We start from the raw sequence: 16448 nt of genomic DNA, 5'->3' as shown, positions 1-16448 counted from the left end.
CCCACCCACTCTGCATAATGACTCTGCATAATTAGCCATTCATTCAGGTGTGACACTGACTGAGCCACAATGCAAGGACAAAAGATGTATTTAGAAGAAGACTTATATTGACCATTTAAGATTTCGCTTACATCTCTCTTGTAAATATGTTTTGCTATTTTATTAAAAATGTTACAATTACAACAATAATTACAATTTTAACAATATTTCAAGTCTACTCTTTCTTTGTAAAAAAAAAAAAGAAAAAGATTATAGGCCTACATTTTATCATATGTATTCATTAGTTTGAATATAGCCAACATTGGAACATCTTAGTCTATGACTTTATTTTTGACAAAATAGTATTTTATATATATGAGCAGAAAAGCTTATTTGATGTGTCAGTATATTCTACAGTAAAAACTGTACCCAAATCTAGTCAACAAAATGTTGTCTTTCATACTTCGCCTGACTGTAACGTTGTTTTTATGAAATATTAGGGCATATAAATGTTAATTTGCAGTTTAATACGATGCTTATACAAATACATTTTATTTCAACATATTTCAGTCGATTTTTACTCATCTCAGTAGGCTATAGCAAAGCATTTTAGTTGATTAAAACAGTTTATTATTTCACACACAGACGCGCGATTCATATTTAGGCTAAACAGTCTTTACAAATATGTACCCTTCATTCATCTCACAGAAACGCGAGTCATATTATAGAAATGCGATTCATCTTTTTGCGGTTTACATAGCTGAGAATATTTGTTTTTATATAAATTACTTCATTTAAAAGATGCGATCTCAAGCTTTATGCCCGTGGGTCTGTTTGCCTGTTTGACTGAATTTTCGCGGAGTTATAGATCATTTTCGAACGCGTTTCAAATGGGAGTTTACTGACAGAGAGAAGGCATAAATCGCATCATGTTAATTTTTCTTTATTTGTCAAAAAGCAAAACACTTTATTTTTATTGTGAGTATACAGAAAAAAAATTGAAACTGAACAGGATCGATTGATGTATTACACGAAAATGAAAGATCAAAATTAACAGAGCATTTTGTGTTTATTTTTCACGCGGGCGCGTTTTTGGTCCCCAGAGGGTTAATGAATTAGCAAACCAGTTAGAGAGTTCCACGGCACCTGGCCTCACCCTGAACAACACAGAGATCAGAGGTCTGCTGTATGCAGATGACTTAGTGTTGCTCTCACCTACTAAAGAAGGTTTGCAGCAGCACCTTAACCTCCTGCAGAGATTCTGTCAGACCTGGGCCCTGACAGTAAACACAGTAAAGACTAAGATAATGATCTTCCAGAAACAATACAGAAATCAGGTTACACACAATTTCTATTTAGACACCACTAAATTACAACACACAAAAAACTACACTTACCTCGGCCTCGACATTATATACACAGGGAACCTCAACATGGCTGTGAAAGATCTGAGGGACAAAGCAAGGAGAGCTTTCTATGCAATAAAAAGAAACATTAAAATCTATATTCCAATTGAAATCTGGCTAAAAATTTTCCAATTTGTACTAGAACCAATAATTCTATATGGTAGTGAAATTTGGGGGCCAAAAATGAATAATGAATTTGACAAATGGGACAAAACAATCATAGAATCTTTCCATACCGAGTTCTGTAAGAGCATCCTACAGGTGCAGAGAAAAACACCAAATAACCTGTGCAGAGCAGAGCTCGGCCAAAAAAACTAAAAAACTAAAAAAACTTCTTACTAAAAAAACAAAAAAGATCAATAAAATTTTACAATCACTTAAAATCAGTTAACCCCCAGACATATCATCACAAAGCCCTAACATACCAGGAGCTGAAACCAGAAAAGAGTCCCCTCAGCCAGCTGGTCCAGAGGACTTAACAATGTTAAGTTTCAGTCCCTTAGAAGCCTATGGAGGAGTTAGACAACTCTCAGATTTAATCAAAAATATCTTAATTTGTGTTCCGAAGATGAACGAAGGTCTTACGGAGTTGGAACAACATGAGGGTGAGTAATTACTGACAGAATTTTAATTTTTGGGCGAACTATCCCTTTAACATAAGTTTATCAGTTTTCACTTTCACAAGTCAAAGCGATTCATCATTACTCAAGATTTAACAGTTGAAATGACTATACAGCCTTAATTTAATGCAGCATAAATTATTTTACAGTGTAGTCTACTAAGATCTTTTCTATTTTTTTCTCAGCCTTTTTCTTGGTTGCTTTTATAATCAGACAACCATTTATTTAACAGTGCCTTTTATAAAAGAGACTATAATATAACTAAAAATTACCATTATGTAGAATAATTTTGTACTTTACTTTTATTTGTTCCCATGTTCTAGTATGGTGACTGACATTATGCAATTATTAAAATACAAAAATATAGGCTAATAAGTGATAAAAACATCTAACATGGCCACTTCTAACGGATTTAAATTGTCTGCTACTTTTTGCCAGCCCTCTCTCCTGGCTTTTGCAGACTTTGAGGTGTTCCCTGGCGTTTTAATTAAACATTAAAATTCTGAATAAACTTCGACTATTAGTTCTTGCTCTGCTGAGGAGAAAAACTGAGCCCGCTCTTTGGCCATGCTGAACAGCCAATAGCAGCGTTGCTGATCAATGTTTCTACTATCGATACATGTCCCCTTTTAAACCAGCGCATGAACGCGCAGTTATCTCAGATAACTCAATCCAGCGATACTAATCTCATCCGGCAAGTGTGTTCGAAGAACCGAGTTAGCCAGATCATGATTCTCACGATGATATCATCTTGGATGTGTCATTTGATCTCGGATGTAATAAGCAACGTACGAAGAACGGACCCCTGCTGCGCTGCTGTGAGCAAGTAAGACATGCTGTACAAAACACATGAATTACCCGTAGCAGGTATATACAGGTGGAGCAGGGGAAGGGGGAGGGTTTCTGAAAGCGCATGAGCTCATTGGCTGCTGATACAGCAGGAACCAATCAGCTGTGCCATATAGAGAATGATGTGATTGCAGACTGAGTTAAAGACCGGTCCGCCAGCGCCATCTAGAGTTTCATGGCAGAACCCACTGAGCAAGCGACGTCTGTGGACATACAAAACAGGTTGATATCACGTCCGTCCGTCCAGGCCATGATCTGAACGTCCATTGACAGCCAGAATTAGTCGATTACAGTTTTTACCAATTGCTTACACACGTTTTCAAAACTAAGTCTCCTTTTTTCAAAACTCTACACACAATTCTCAAAACTGCACACACAAAATGCAAAATGCCTCACATCTCCTTCAAAATGCAACACTGCATTCAAAATGCCATAAAAGGTCCCGGGGGGTCCCAGGAATCCATTGTTCAAAACAGATCATTTGACCTTTGACCTATTTAGGCCTATACTACAGTAAAGCAGGGATTGGTTAGTGATCAGTTAAGCAATTCGTGTTTGCACATGTGAGGAGTGTGTCTGTGTGACCTGGTGAATAAGTGTAGCATTTTGATTGGTTGTGTTTGGAAAAGGAAAGCAAGTCACTTCCTGATAGATCTTTGTGTTTTAGGTAGAGAATTGTGTGTAGTGTTTTGCAAAAAGTGTTTTATGCAATTGAAAACTGAGTCAAAGGCTGAGAAATAGCTTCAGTTTCAAAAATCGTGTGACATGAAAAGATTTTGTGTGTAAGCAGTTGGTAAAAACTGTAATGACACTGAGAAATTATGTCCAATCTGTCCATAATCTGTACGTCAGTTGACATCCAGAATTAGTCGATGAATGACTTGAAAAAAAGATGTCCAATCTGGCCATAATCTAAACGTCCACAGACAGCCAGAACTAGTTCAGAAAAGACGTTCATACTGACTATAATCTAGACGTCCGTTGACATCCAGAAACAGTCCATAAATGACGTGAATAAAGATGTCCAATCTGGCCATAATCTAAACGTCCACAGACAGCCAGAACTAGTTCAGAAAAGACGTTCATACTGGCTATAATCTGGACGTCAGTTGACATCCAGAATTAGTCGATGAATGACTTGAAAAAAGATGTCCAATCTGGCTATAATCTAAACGTCCACTGACAGCCAGAATTAGTTCAGAACAGACGTTCATACTGGCTATAATCTGGACGTCAGTTGACATCCAGAAACAGTCCATAAATGACGTGAATAAAGATGTCCAATCTGGCCATAATCTAAACATCCACTGACAGCCAGAACTAGTTCCAGGGTTGCCAACTCTCACGCATCTGGCGTGACTCTCACGCTTTCAGCATCAATCTCACGCTCTCACGCACACGCAAGAAATGTCACGCCAAAATCCATTTTTCTCAATCCGTTAATTTTCTGTTGATGACTAGACCACAGCGTATTAATGACAGGAGAGGAGTTAAAGGCCCGCAGCTGTAACATCTGCCTACAACGTTCTCAAGGCAGTGTTCTCTGATCGTTGATTCGCTGAAAACCTTGCACCTGATACGTCAGTTGCGTGTGAATAGTTCAGAGAGAGTTCAGAGCTAGGTTCGGAGTCGGAGCCACTGATGCGCGTTTGAAAGTTTGGATGACAAGGTAAGCAGATAATAAAATGGTTTGCCTTTCACTCACGGGCGTAATTTCCTATGGGGACAGGGGGTACATGTCCCCCCCCCCCCTCTTTTCGAAATCCCGTTCGTTTTCCCCCCACGTTCAAATTAGTTTGTTATGATTTTTTAACAGCACCATCATTGCTACAGAGGAGCAGGACCGAGCAGGACACGGAGCGCCTGCCTGCGTCAATGCGCGCAGGAACGTCGCTTGCACACACTAAAAATACCTCACTGAAAGTTATTATGAGCAGGTATCGCGCTGTCTGTGAATGTCCTGACGCACACACTCACACACACGACGCACAGAAAGACTTGCGCCAGTATCGAGCGCACAGAATCAGAATCAGTTTTGCTGGGCAGTTCTCTTTCGCGCTTGAACGAACAATAACACACACCAAAATGCCAAAATGTCCGTTTTGTCGAGTATCCTCATAACAGAAAAGCAGTCTGAAATTAGTTACATAAAGTCTTAAATGAACAAGAGTAAATTAGAAAATGAGATGCGTGAGAGCCTGTCATCAGCGGCAGATTTTAAAGTGACAGCAGCCACTTCTGTCTGTCAGTAAAGTTAACCCAAGAACAAAGGGAACAGTATAACTGTTACATACTACAATTCTACTACATACATAATTGTATATGAATACATATGCAGTGTTTGCTCTGTTTAATATATATACTGTTTGCTCTATTAAATTGCTGTTTATCAGAACAGTGGTAAATACATGTTATTATATATGGTATTATACAAGTTACTGTAAGTTTAATCTTTATTTTTTTATCTTTAATTTTTAATCATGCACTGCAATGAAAACACAATTTAACCAAGTGATTATTATAACAGCCAGCCTACAAATACAACTAAATAAATAGCATGTGTATATTTTTTCCTATTCTTTCTTTTAAAACATGTCATAATGTCCTGTAATTGCAATGTTTTCACACTATTGGCTGTTTCTCCTAGTTGTTTTGAGCATGATTGGTTATTCAGACTGTCATCCAGGAATCTGGCCAATGACAATTATGCGCGCCTTTATGAGTCAAGTTTGAATATCCGTCAGTTGGAGTGTGTGTGTGTGTGTTGCTGATCGGGATCTTCAGTACTAGCCTACTTCGGTTCTGTGGCTTTTACATTGTTTAAAACATGGATTATTTTACTGCTAAATGTTTATTTTGATCGAGTAGCGGGATGTAAATGAAGAACAAACAAGGAATATGCACAACAAATTTTAACAACGAACGGACATATTGCAATTTACGGAAGGTAACGTAAATAACTTTTTATTTTATACAAATTCTACTACATCAAAATATAGTGTATTAAATTGAGAATCTAAACGCGATTAGAGCGATATTGATATTAGTACGGTATTCCAATGTATTAGGCTAATGTTATGTGCTGCTGCTGCTAGCATGTGTATTGTCATCTAACTTAGTTTATGAAAAAACAAACAAAAAGCTTTTGCAAATGTCTCTGTTAGTAATTAAAAACAAATAATATTGCCGTGTATGTGTGTGTTTCCTTCATGATCCAGGCATTTTGGGAATAAATATTATCCAGCCACACGATCTTCAGATGGTGAGTATTGTCATAAAATACACGTGAAATAGAGGCAGAACATGTAAACTCTGCTCAAAGGCACAATGGTTCAAACACTCCAGACAATGTTTTATCTTCTTGAGTTTACAGGCCTAGCTGACCCAAAAATAACACACGAATGTTGGGAATAAAACAACTGTATGTTCCATGGTATGAGAAAAACAAAAACAAAAGTCATTTCTCAAGATATCTTAATTATGGTTCTACATAAGAAACTCATACGGTTTCAACATGAGGGTGAGTAGGCTAAATAATGAGATAACTTTTTTTTTTTTTTTGGATGAGCTGTTCTTTAAAGGACATTTGCTAAATTAACCATGGTTTTTATTATAGTAAAAATGTAGAAAACATTTTTTTATGGTGGATTGATTACAATAATTTATTACCATTTGGTTACCATCTGAGCATGCCTTTGGCTTAGGGATATTTTGGGAATATTAATTTATTTTTATCAATCAATAAATTCCACTAGAAACAAACCTTGTTGTATTATTTTAATTTAATACTGTGAAGCTGCTTTGATACAATTTGTATTGTGAAAAGCGCTATACAAATATACTTGACTTGACTTGACTAGTGTCACAAAACATTGTTAATTTTAGTAAGGGTTCTCCAGATTTATATAGCCTAACACTTAAGGAACACATTAAAAAATGGTCCTATGTCACCCAGATCAATAATCTATTAACACACTTTTTAACTTTTTTTTTTAGATCAAGCATTGGAACAATCTTTACGGAGCAGAACAGGCACCAACAGAGAAACAAGTCCATCACTAGTAAGTATCCACTGCAGTATCTAAAACCGTAGTCAATTTTAAAGGCACAATGCACTCCAAAATAAAAAAAATCTTTTTTTTTTTCTCGTGCCATTCCAGATGTATATATGAATTTCTTTCCACAAAGATTTTTTTGAAAAATTAACCATTATTGTAAGCCAATATAATGCAAGTGCGTGCACCAGAAACTTCATACAGTACAGCCTACTCACAGCCTGCTGTGTTGTTCACACAAGGGGCCCTATCTTGCACCCAGCGCAATTGACTTTGTACACTGACGCATGTTTCATTCCTATTTTGCACCCGCGCAAAGCGGACTTTTCCCTCCACAGACGCACGTCGGTTAACTAGCAAACACACTTGCGCTCCCCGGGGCGGTTCAGCGCAAAGAGGAGGCGTGTTCTGGCGCAAACGTTCCCTCATGCTATTTTACAGGTTTAGAAAACAATTCTGCCACTGACCAGGAGAAACCTAGTCTAAAGTCAGTGGCGCGTTGCGCATGTTATTCATGCTATTTTAAGGGCGCATGCTTGGCCATAATCAATGTAGCGAACGCGCATACACTTTGATGCTCTCATCTACACAGAAGCAGCAGTTTTCATTTTTGCAAATCATACATTATTACTAGGAAAAATATTAGGTCTTGTAGGTCTTGATAAGCCATGGGCTTCTACCTATCCCTTTTCGAACAGTGTGATTATTATGCAAAAAAAAGGTTTTGTTTTTCTTGATTTTGTTTTATTTTTATTGATGGATATTTCATGTGTTGCTGTCTTTGGTTTAATTTTTTTTTTAATTGTTCGAAATAAAGATTGCATTCATTTATTCATATTAACACTAGAACTACCGGAATTCCATAACTACTAGAACGACCATAGCGGTCATTCTGACCGTTCATACTTTGACGTTCATATGGCCGTACTGACCCACTGCGCATAGACACGTCGAAACGACGTATTTTCTACGTCGTTTTTGCACGTCCAATTTTGCTCCCCTTGAAGGTGCAGACTGTGACGCCAGATGACGTCTTTTTCCGACGTCTTCCGCACGTCTAATGTTGACGTCCGTCCACAAAAGTTCGTTTGTGGGAAGAGACGGGGTCGGCTTGCTGTGGATCGTGTGTTTTATTAGGTACTGTGCGTCTTTTCCAAACAATAATCGCGCTCAAACAAAACAGCGGCTTTTTCTCATGAGACCACACACACACACACACACACACACACACACACACACACACACACAAACAGGCGCACATATCTTTGTGTGGACTCTCCATAGACGTAATGGTTTTTATACAGTACAAACCGTATATTCTGTCCCCTTACACTAACCCTACCCCTAAACCTACCCATCACAGAGAACTTTCTGCATTTTTACATTTTCAAAAAAATATCATTTAGTATGTTTATTAACCCATTTCCCTCGTGGGGACCGCTGACTGGTCCCCACAATGGAGGTGATCTCAGGTTTTACTATCCTTGTTGGGGCCATTTGGTTCCCACAATGTAATATAAACACACACACACACACACACACACACACACACACACACACACACACACACACACACACACACACACACACCTTATTCTTGCTTTCCCTGGGACTCAAACTCGTGATCTTAGCGTTACAAGCACCAACGCTCTACTGTTTGAGCTACAGCATCATACCTTTGTACGCGTCTCCATTTATCACCTGATGCTGAGACGATCAAATAGAGTTTTTGGAAAATGATCTTAAATAAATATAAATAATCTGTATTCATATATATTAATCATGTTGATAATAACAATGTTGATATTTGTAAATAAAATAAAAAAATATTCATGTCAATTTCCTGCACCTGTCTTAGACGTCCACATGGCGTCACAGTCTGCACCTTCAGGGAACCAAAATCTGACTTCCAAACATGACGTAGAAAAGACCTCATTTGGAGGTAACTTTGCAAACCTAGATCATGTCAATTTCCTGCACCTGTCTTAGACGTCCACATAACATCCAGAAAATTACCTATTCCGGCGTTCAAATATTGAACATAGAGCCCGACCGATAAAGGATTTTTAAGGCCGATACCGATACAAATATTTGGTGATTTAAAAATCCGATATTCCGATATATCGGCCGATATATATTTTTTTTAAAAAATCCAGAAACGCGTAACAAAACATGAACAGATTTTCCCTAACATTAGTTATTTGTAGTTATTTAAGAGTCCTCAGCCTTACTAAAATAATATGATAATGCAGTTTAAAAATAAACTTTTTTTTTTTAATTAACTTTGTCACAATAGAACAGAATATATTAAAGTTCTGATAAATATAATGTATATTAAAAATACAAACTTAAGATATGAAACTTAAAGTCCTTTGAACAAAAAAAAAATCAACTATTATTATTAATATTGACAGTAATAATAAAAAAAAAAACAATGATGATGATATTATTATTATTATCATCATCATTTGTATTATTATTAAACAAGACAAAGGTCACTCCTAATTCTATCCCATCTATTCCATCAAGCTACAACAAACCATTTTCAATCATCATTTGCTGCCTGCCTTCTAAAATCTACTACTTAGTGATGCACTAAATACATTATGTGACTCGTTAAAGGACAATTCCGGTGAAAAAATAACCTAGGGGTAATTAACACATGGTCACCGAGTCGATCGTTCCCTGGGATGCGTTTTCATGAAAATCGAATGTAAAGAGTTTTATCTCTAAAAACAGAAGAAGATACTTTATAAAGACAGTACATTACGCGTTTACAGGCATTCGTCATCTTGGAAAAGAGTCTCGACTAATCGAGCCACGAACGCCGTGCTAAGTTAGATTTCACAAACGTAATTCCTATCGACCAGCTCACTTAGCACGGCGTTCGTGACTCGATTAGTCGAGACTGTTTTCCAAGATGACGAATGCCTGTAAACGCGTAATGTACTGTCTTTATAAAGTATCTTCTTATTAAACTGTCTGTACACTTACAAAGTTCTCAATGCTTCGGTTTGCATGTAGGGACCCTCATTATGCTACCTGTTACATGTTCTGTGTTTCTGAGTTCTGTTTCTGTGATCCGTTTTCCCCTGTTCTCTGTTGATTTTGGTTTAGTCCTTGTCTCCGTGGTTTCTGTCATCAGTTCATTTGTACCACCTGGTTCCTCGTTAGTCTTGTCAGCTGTGTCTTGTTCCCTTTTCAGTTCTCCTGTGTATTTAAGCCCTGTGTTCTCCTTCTGTGTTGGTCGGTTCTACTTAGTTACTTGTGCATTATGGCGTTTATACTACGTTTGTTTCCCGTGTGAGTTCTATCTGTTGTTCCTGTGTTTTTGGATTCCCTGTGAATAAAACTCTTGGATTGAAGTGCTCTGTCATCCTCGCCTCCTTCTACCCACACACAACTGTAACACTACCGTGTTAGTGTGAGGCTATTTTGAGCCTTGTTAGTGGTATTAACTAGTGATTTACTTTTACTTACTATGTGCCACATATACTAGCGTTATAAGCTAATCTGTTTTTAGAGATAAAACTCTTTACATTCGTGACCATGTGTTAATTACCCCTAGGTTCAGTTTTCACCGGAATTGTCCTTTAATGCTGCGGCTAAACAAAGTCAGCAACGCACAAAGCTAACCTTTATGCACAGGCTATGTTTGATACTTTTTCTCTGTCTAAATGTTCACTCCTCGCGTGCCTAACTTACGTTTTACAATGCAGGGACTGGAACTACAGATATGCTAGTTATAAATACAGTAATCATTACTTTATTTAGGCAGAATAAGTTCGTTGTGATTTCCAAGCTCATTGATGTTAGCAGTCTTCCTTGTAGAGTGCCCTCTGGTGGACAAACTATGCAGCGCCAACACTCATAACATGGTTGCAGGGTGTTTCGGCCGCTTTTAAAAAAAATTTTTTATATATATTCATTTATCGGCCATTATAAATGCCAATACCGATAGTTTGGAAAATGCCTAATATCGGCCGATAATATCGGCCCGCCGATATATCGGTCGGGCTCTAATTGAACATTATATTGACGTCCAGGTGGGGTCATGGTTAGATGTCCAAATAGCAGACCTAGATTGCACGTTGCATAAAGGTCAAAAATTGGTCTTGGACCGACTGACGCAATATAGACATGATCTGCCTGTCCAATAGACGTCTGATGTTTAGTGGGGAACGTCATTTTCGTCATGTAATATCTATTGTACATGTTAACCTTCTCTTTTCCAATGAAGCTTTTAATTCCTGTCGTCATAGCCCTTAAAACAAGCACAAAAGAAAGATTGCCCCGACAGGTGCTGCCTCTATTTGAGGAACATTTTGTATCAAATAATAAAAAAATTTCACCGCAGACACGCACAAAAGTTAGGAAACGTCAAAGCTTCATACAGTTAGTACAGCCCTGTTTGTAAATAAGTTCAATAATCAATACAAAATCTAAAAATAAATGGATCTACAATGATATAGGTAGCCTAATGATAAACAGGACACACAATTTTAATTCAAATGAATGTGAAAATGTACACACACAAACAGGCTAAGAAAAAAACATGAACATTAGCTAAACAAGAAAACGAACTGCTTCAGAACGATTAGTTTCAGTGAACAAAAAATATGAACGAACAAAATCAGGTTAACTGCCCATTTGAACGGCGCAAACATACCGCATCATTGACGCTTACGCACATTCCACACAGGTAAACACTTTCGCGTGCAGCTCCCACACACGTTGTGACATTTGATACATCTCCTTGGTTTTATTTTGTTTGCAGTTCCTCCAGTTGTATGGCTTTTGATTCCATGTGGTCGGAGTGAAGTTCGCTCGCCAGTCGTATGATGAAGTCCCTCTGCGAAACTTGCAATGTAGAGGACTTATGATAGCCTATCTATAACGCGTGCGGTCAATGGCATGGTAGTTCTAGGTAGAAATAGTCAGAACTGTTGTGTGTTTTATGATTTTAATAAAATAACAGTGTCAGAATAAAATATACACATATTTAGGAAAAGTCAGAGTCCTACAGCCACATTTATTTTATTTTAACAAAGTTATTACATTGTAAAATTTAAAAACGGTCAAAATGACCGCCTTGGGAGTTCTAGTGTTAATACACAAGGGAAATCATTGTTGTGTCCATGAAGATGTGAAAAAAAATAGGCATAAATCTAGCTTACACATTTACCCATATTATCATACGCCTGTTTAACCGAAGCTAATTTGGGTGTGTTTGTTTCTCCATCCCCAATGTCACTTCTCTGTGTTTTACGGCCGTGACGAGAATGTCGGTCTCCTCGGCTGTGATCCGCTCCTGGCGCGCGCCTGGCAAATCCGCCGTTATAATAGGAATCCGTTTTAGAACAAGCGCGCCTTTCTAACATACTTCTTGACAGGCTGGAAAACTGGGTGGGGATTTCTGGGATAGTCCTAAAATGTTTCAGGTCATACTTAGATGGGAGAGGTTATTATGTGAGTATAGGAGACCATAAGTCAGAGTGGACATCCATGACATGCGGAGTCCCTCAAGGCTCAATTCTTGCGCCACTCCTGTTCAACCTGTATATGCTCCCAATGAGCCAAATAATGAGAAAGAACCAAATTGCTTACCACAGCTATGCAGACGATACACAGCTCTACTTAGCCCTATCGCCTAACGATTACAGCCCCATTGACTCCCTGTGGTAATGTATTGATGAAGTCAACAGTTGGATGTGTCAAAACTTTCTTCAGTTAAACAAAGACAAAACTGAAGTCATTGCGTTTGGAAACAAAGATGAAGTTCTCAAGGTGAACGCATACCTTCACTCTAGGGGTCAAACAACTAAACATCAAGTCAGGAATCTTGGTGTGACACTAGAGTCAGACCTTAGTTTCAGTAGTCATGTCAAAGCTATAACTAAATCAGCATACTATCATCTGAAAAATATTGTAAGAATAAGATGCTTTGTTTCCAGACAAGACTTAGAGAAACTTGTGCATGCTTTCATCACCAGCAGGGTGGATTATTGTAATGGACTCCTCACTGGCCTTCCCAAAAAGACCATAAGACAGTTGCAGCTCATACAGAACGCTGCCGCTAGGATTCTGAGCAGAACCAGGAAATATGAACATATCACACCAGTCCTCAGGTCTTTACACTGGCTCCCAGTTAGATTTAGGATTGATTTTAAAGTATTATTACTGGTATATAAATCATTCACTGGCCTAGGACCACAATATATTGCAGATATGCTCACTGAATATAAACCCAACAGATCATTAGGATCATATCAGAAATACCAAGGGTTCACTCTAAGCATGGCGAGTCCGCTTTTAGCTATTATGCTGGAACCAGCTTCCAGAGGAGATCAGACGTGCTCCTACAGTAGTCATATTCAAATCCAGACTCAAAACACTTCTGTTTAGCTATGCATTTACTGAATGAGCACTGTGCCACTGTTCGTCCGACTGTTTGTACTGTACTGTATTTTATTTTATTTTTCTAAACTGTTTTAATTATTCTTATTTCTTTTATTATTTTAATTTATTCTACTGTATGTAAAGCACTTTGAATTGCCATTGTGTATAAAATGTGCTATATAAATAAACTTGCCTTGCCTTGCCTTGCCTTACTCTTAAAGGGAATGTGAGATGTCGCTCTGATTGGTTTATTTCACGTTACGCCCAAACCACACCTATGAATAATGAAGCTACTTCAGACCAACCCCTTTTAGATTTGCGTCGGGCGCAAGAGTCATTTATCCCGCCGGGAAAATAGCAACAGCGCCAAGACCCGCCCACAAAGTTACTTGCGCTTTGCGCTTTGACACTTGCGTTTCAGATCATTAAAATAGGGCCCAAGATGTTTTCTGCACTTATCATGTGAGCTTTACAATGCTCTTGGACTTTTTCGACCTTCAGCATTTTGGTGTCTATTCACTTGCAGTATTTTGAACAAGAGATGGATAATTTTTCTAAAAGTTTAGTTTATTTTTTCTAAAATGTGTGTTCATCTGAAGAAAGAAAATCATATACCTTTCGGACGGTATAAGGTAGAGAAAATGAAGGGGGGATCAGTTTACTCTCCTTTAGCTATAAACCTTACATGTGATTTAATAAATTTACAATTAAAGGGGTATTCCAAGCAAACAACTATGTGTGTTTATATTAGGGGTGTACGATTCAGAAAATGTCACGATTCCGCAATAGCAGACAATAGCGATTTTCGATGCAAAACCGATTCTCGATTTAAAAAATCCGATGTGATGCGCATCTCGATGTAGTGTTGTCAAAAGACCCGGTACTTCGGTACCAAGTCGGTATTAAAAAAAATTTACGGTTATAGTACCAGCTTTTCTTAAGTACCGGTGGTACCGAAATATCGGGTTAATCCGTTTCTTGATGCGCTGTCCGAAATGTGCACACTCACAGTTGTATCCTCTTTATAAACACACTGAGACATGGCAACCGGCGGCGCTGCTAATGCGTTGGTTCTGAATCCACTTGTTTACAAGCAAGGAGGAAAGAGCCACATGTGGAAATATTTTGGATTAGGCTAATATCACGTTGCCATAGGGGTCGTTCACATAGCACGTTTTTTTGCGCGTGCAAATTCGTTTTCCAGACGCGCCTCTGTTCATGGTTGCATAGCAACGACAGACGCAACGGGAGAGCATGCGCTTGTGGAAAGGAGAAAGCGGTGCAAACTGTGCTCTCCATGATGAAGAGGAAGTATCAGCAAAGAATTAATTGATTTCCAGCCCTTGCATTAGCTTTACTACTAGATATATTCATGGAGATGAGAAATAAAAAGCCGCCCTGTACAGCTATATGATTCGGCCGAGCTTTCGATGTTGTTACGGAAAGGCCGTTGGTTTTAGTGACCTGTTTAGATGTTTTCATCTCGCTGGGGCACAGGCACGCCTGGAAAATCGAGCGCGGCGCCTACATTTGCTCGCGCACAATACACGATATGTGAACGGCCCCTAAAGTGGTATCGTGTGCGGTTGTATCGCAGTTTAGGATTAAATAAATGTACAGTCAAGTCTAATAAAACACATTTTTATCTTCTGTATAGTTTGGTAACACTACAGATACCATTAACATTACTTAATGCCTTACACTACAGTTTCTATCTCCGTAACTGTGATATTCACTTTATTTAATATATGTAAATTTAATCTAAATAAAATGTTGGTACCGAAATTGGTACCGAGAACTAGAGATGTGACGGTGATAATATTTTCCCACCGGTTAATCGACTTGTGACAACACCGGTAAAATCGGTCTCATCGGGTGTGCACTTCACTTTCACTTTTAAATTAGCGTCAATTCATCCTTCGCAGGGAGTTTGATTGACATGCGCTCTGAGTCTGACCAATCAAAATCCACCATTTTTGTCCGACAAAGCAGTCAGGAGAGTTAGTAGATTAACGTCGGTGGATTTGAACTTGGCTAAGTTGGCTTTAACTGAGGCAATCTGTCACGACACATTAAAGAGCCACAAAACGGTAGGCCTATTTGTTGTTTTATTTTCTTTGACTGACCAAATTTGAAAGTTGAGACTTTATTTCATATTAAATATTAATTTATTAGGACCTGCTCGGTCCTGTCTGTCAGCGCGTTGTCAGTGTCCTCTATTTTTCACTGCATGAGAACACGGGTAGAATCCGAAATCGCCCCCTAAACGCTCATTCACTAAGTTACTTAGGCCTATTCCCTACGTTAGTCCACTAATACTGTTCACTTGAAGGAGTGAATGAAAACAAGTGAGCGAATTCGGATAGCCGTTAAGTAGGGGTGGCACGGTACATGAAAAAACATCCGAACCGTTCGGTTCGCTTGTCTCGGTTCGGTGCGTGTGTGCGTCGCGCGGTTCGCACGGTTCGACGCATGCGCAATGTAGCCTTGTGCCCGTGCTACTGCTAATACAATGCTAAATCATAAATCAGACAAATGTAGAATAACATTACAATGTCCAGCAATCGATTTAAATAGTACACTGGGTTTACTTAGACATTTAATGAGATCAACTCCACTAGGCTATATGTTGTTTTTTTCACGTGAATAAATAGGCTACATAGATCGACTGTTCCACGTACCGGTATGTACTTTAATGGTCCAGTGGCAGAACTTGCCAAGCGTGTCAAAGGTTCTGAGTTCTAATCTGCACTCGTATATATTTTTCTTTTTCATCAAAACCGATTATGTTTATCAGCGATTGTATATCAAGCAGGGACAGATTTGTATGAATTTTGTTTTGTGATTTCATCGGAACGAATAGAGTAGCCTAGAGTCTCCTCAACGGACTAAAGCGCGCGTCTGCGCGTCTGAGTGAAGAATGTGCGGCCGCTGCGGTGTGTGCGCGAGCCACGAGAACACTGTATCAGCGCCACTGATCGCAACGGCAACGAGCACTTTGATCACTTGATTAAAAAAAACACATTTCAGCGCTAGATTGCTTCTTATTTAACAAACGAACGAAACGAATACTTTGCTAGTTAACTGGAAATGTTTTATTTATTTGTATTGGTACATCCGTGCTGGGACATAATATCAAC

The 16448-nt window shown here is 38.5% G+C and overlaps 1 protein-coding gene across 1 annotated transcript in view; it reads left to right on the top strand.

The window, feature by feature from the left end:
• The window catches only part of LOC309492936 (uncharacterized protein), a gene marked incomplete at its 3' end in the record, with an annotated part of 173869 nt that overhangs the window by 11776 nt on the left and 145645 nt on the right, over positions 1-16448 (top strand). The gene's annotated exons all lie outside the window — the stretch shown is intronic.

Source organism: Leuciscus leuciscus, assembly GCF_965113295.1.
Source record: "Leuciscus leuciscus genome assembly, chromosome: 2".
Classification (NCBI taxonomy): Eukaryota; Metazoa; Chordata; class Actinopteri; order Cypriniformes; family Leuciscidae; genus Leuciscus; species Leuciscus leuciscus.
Note: the sequence above shows the minus strand (reverse complement) of the source record. Positions and strands in the feature narration are given on the sequence as shown.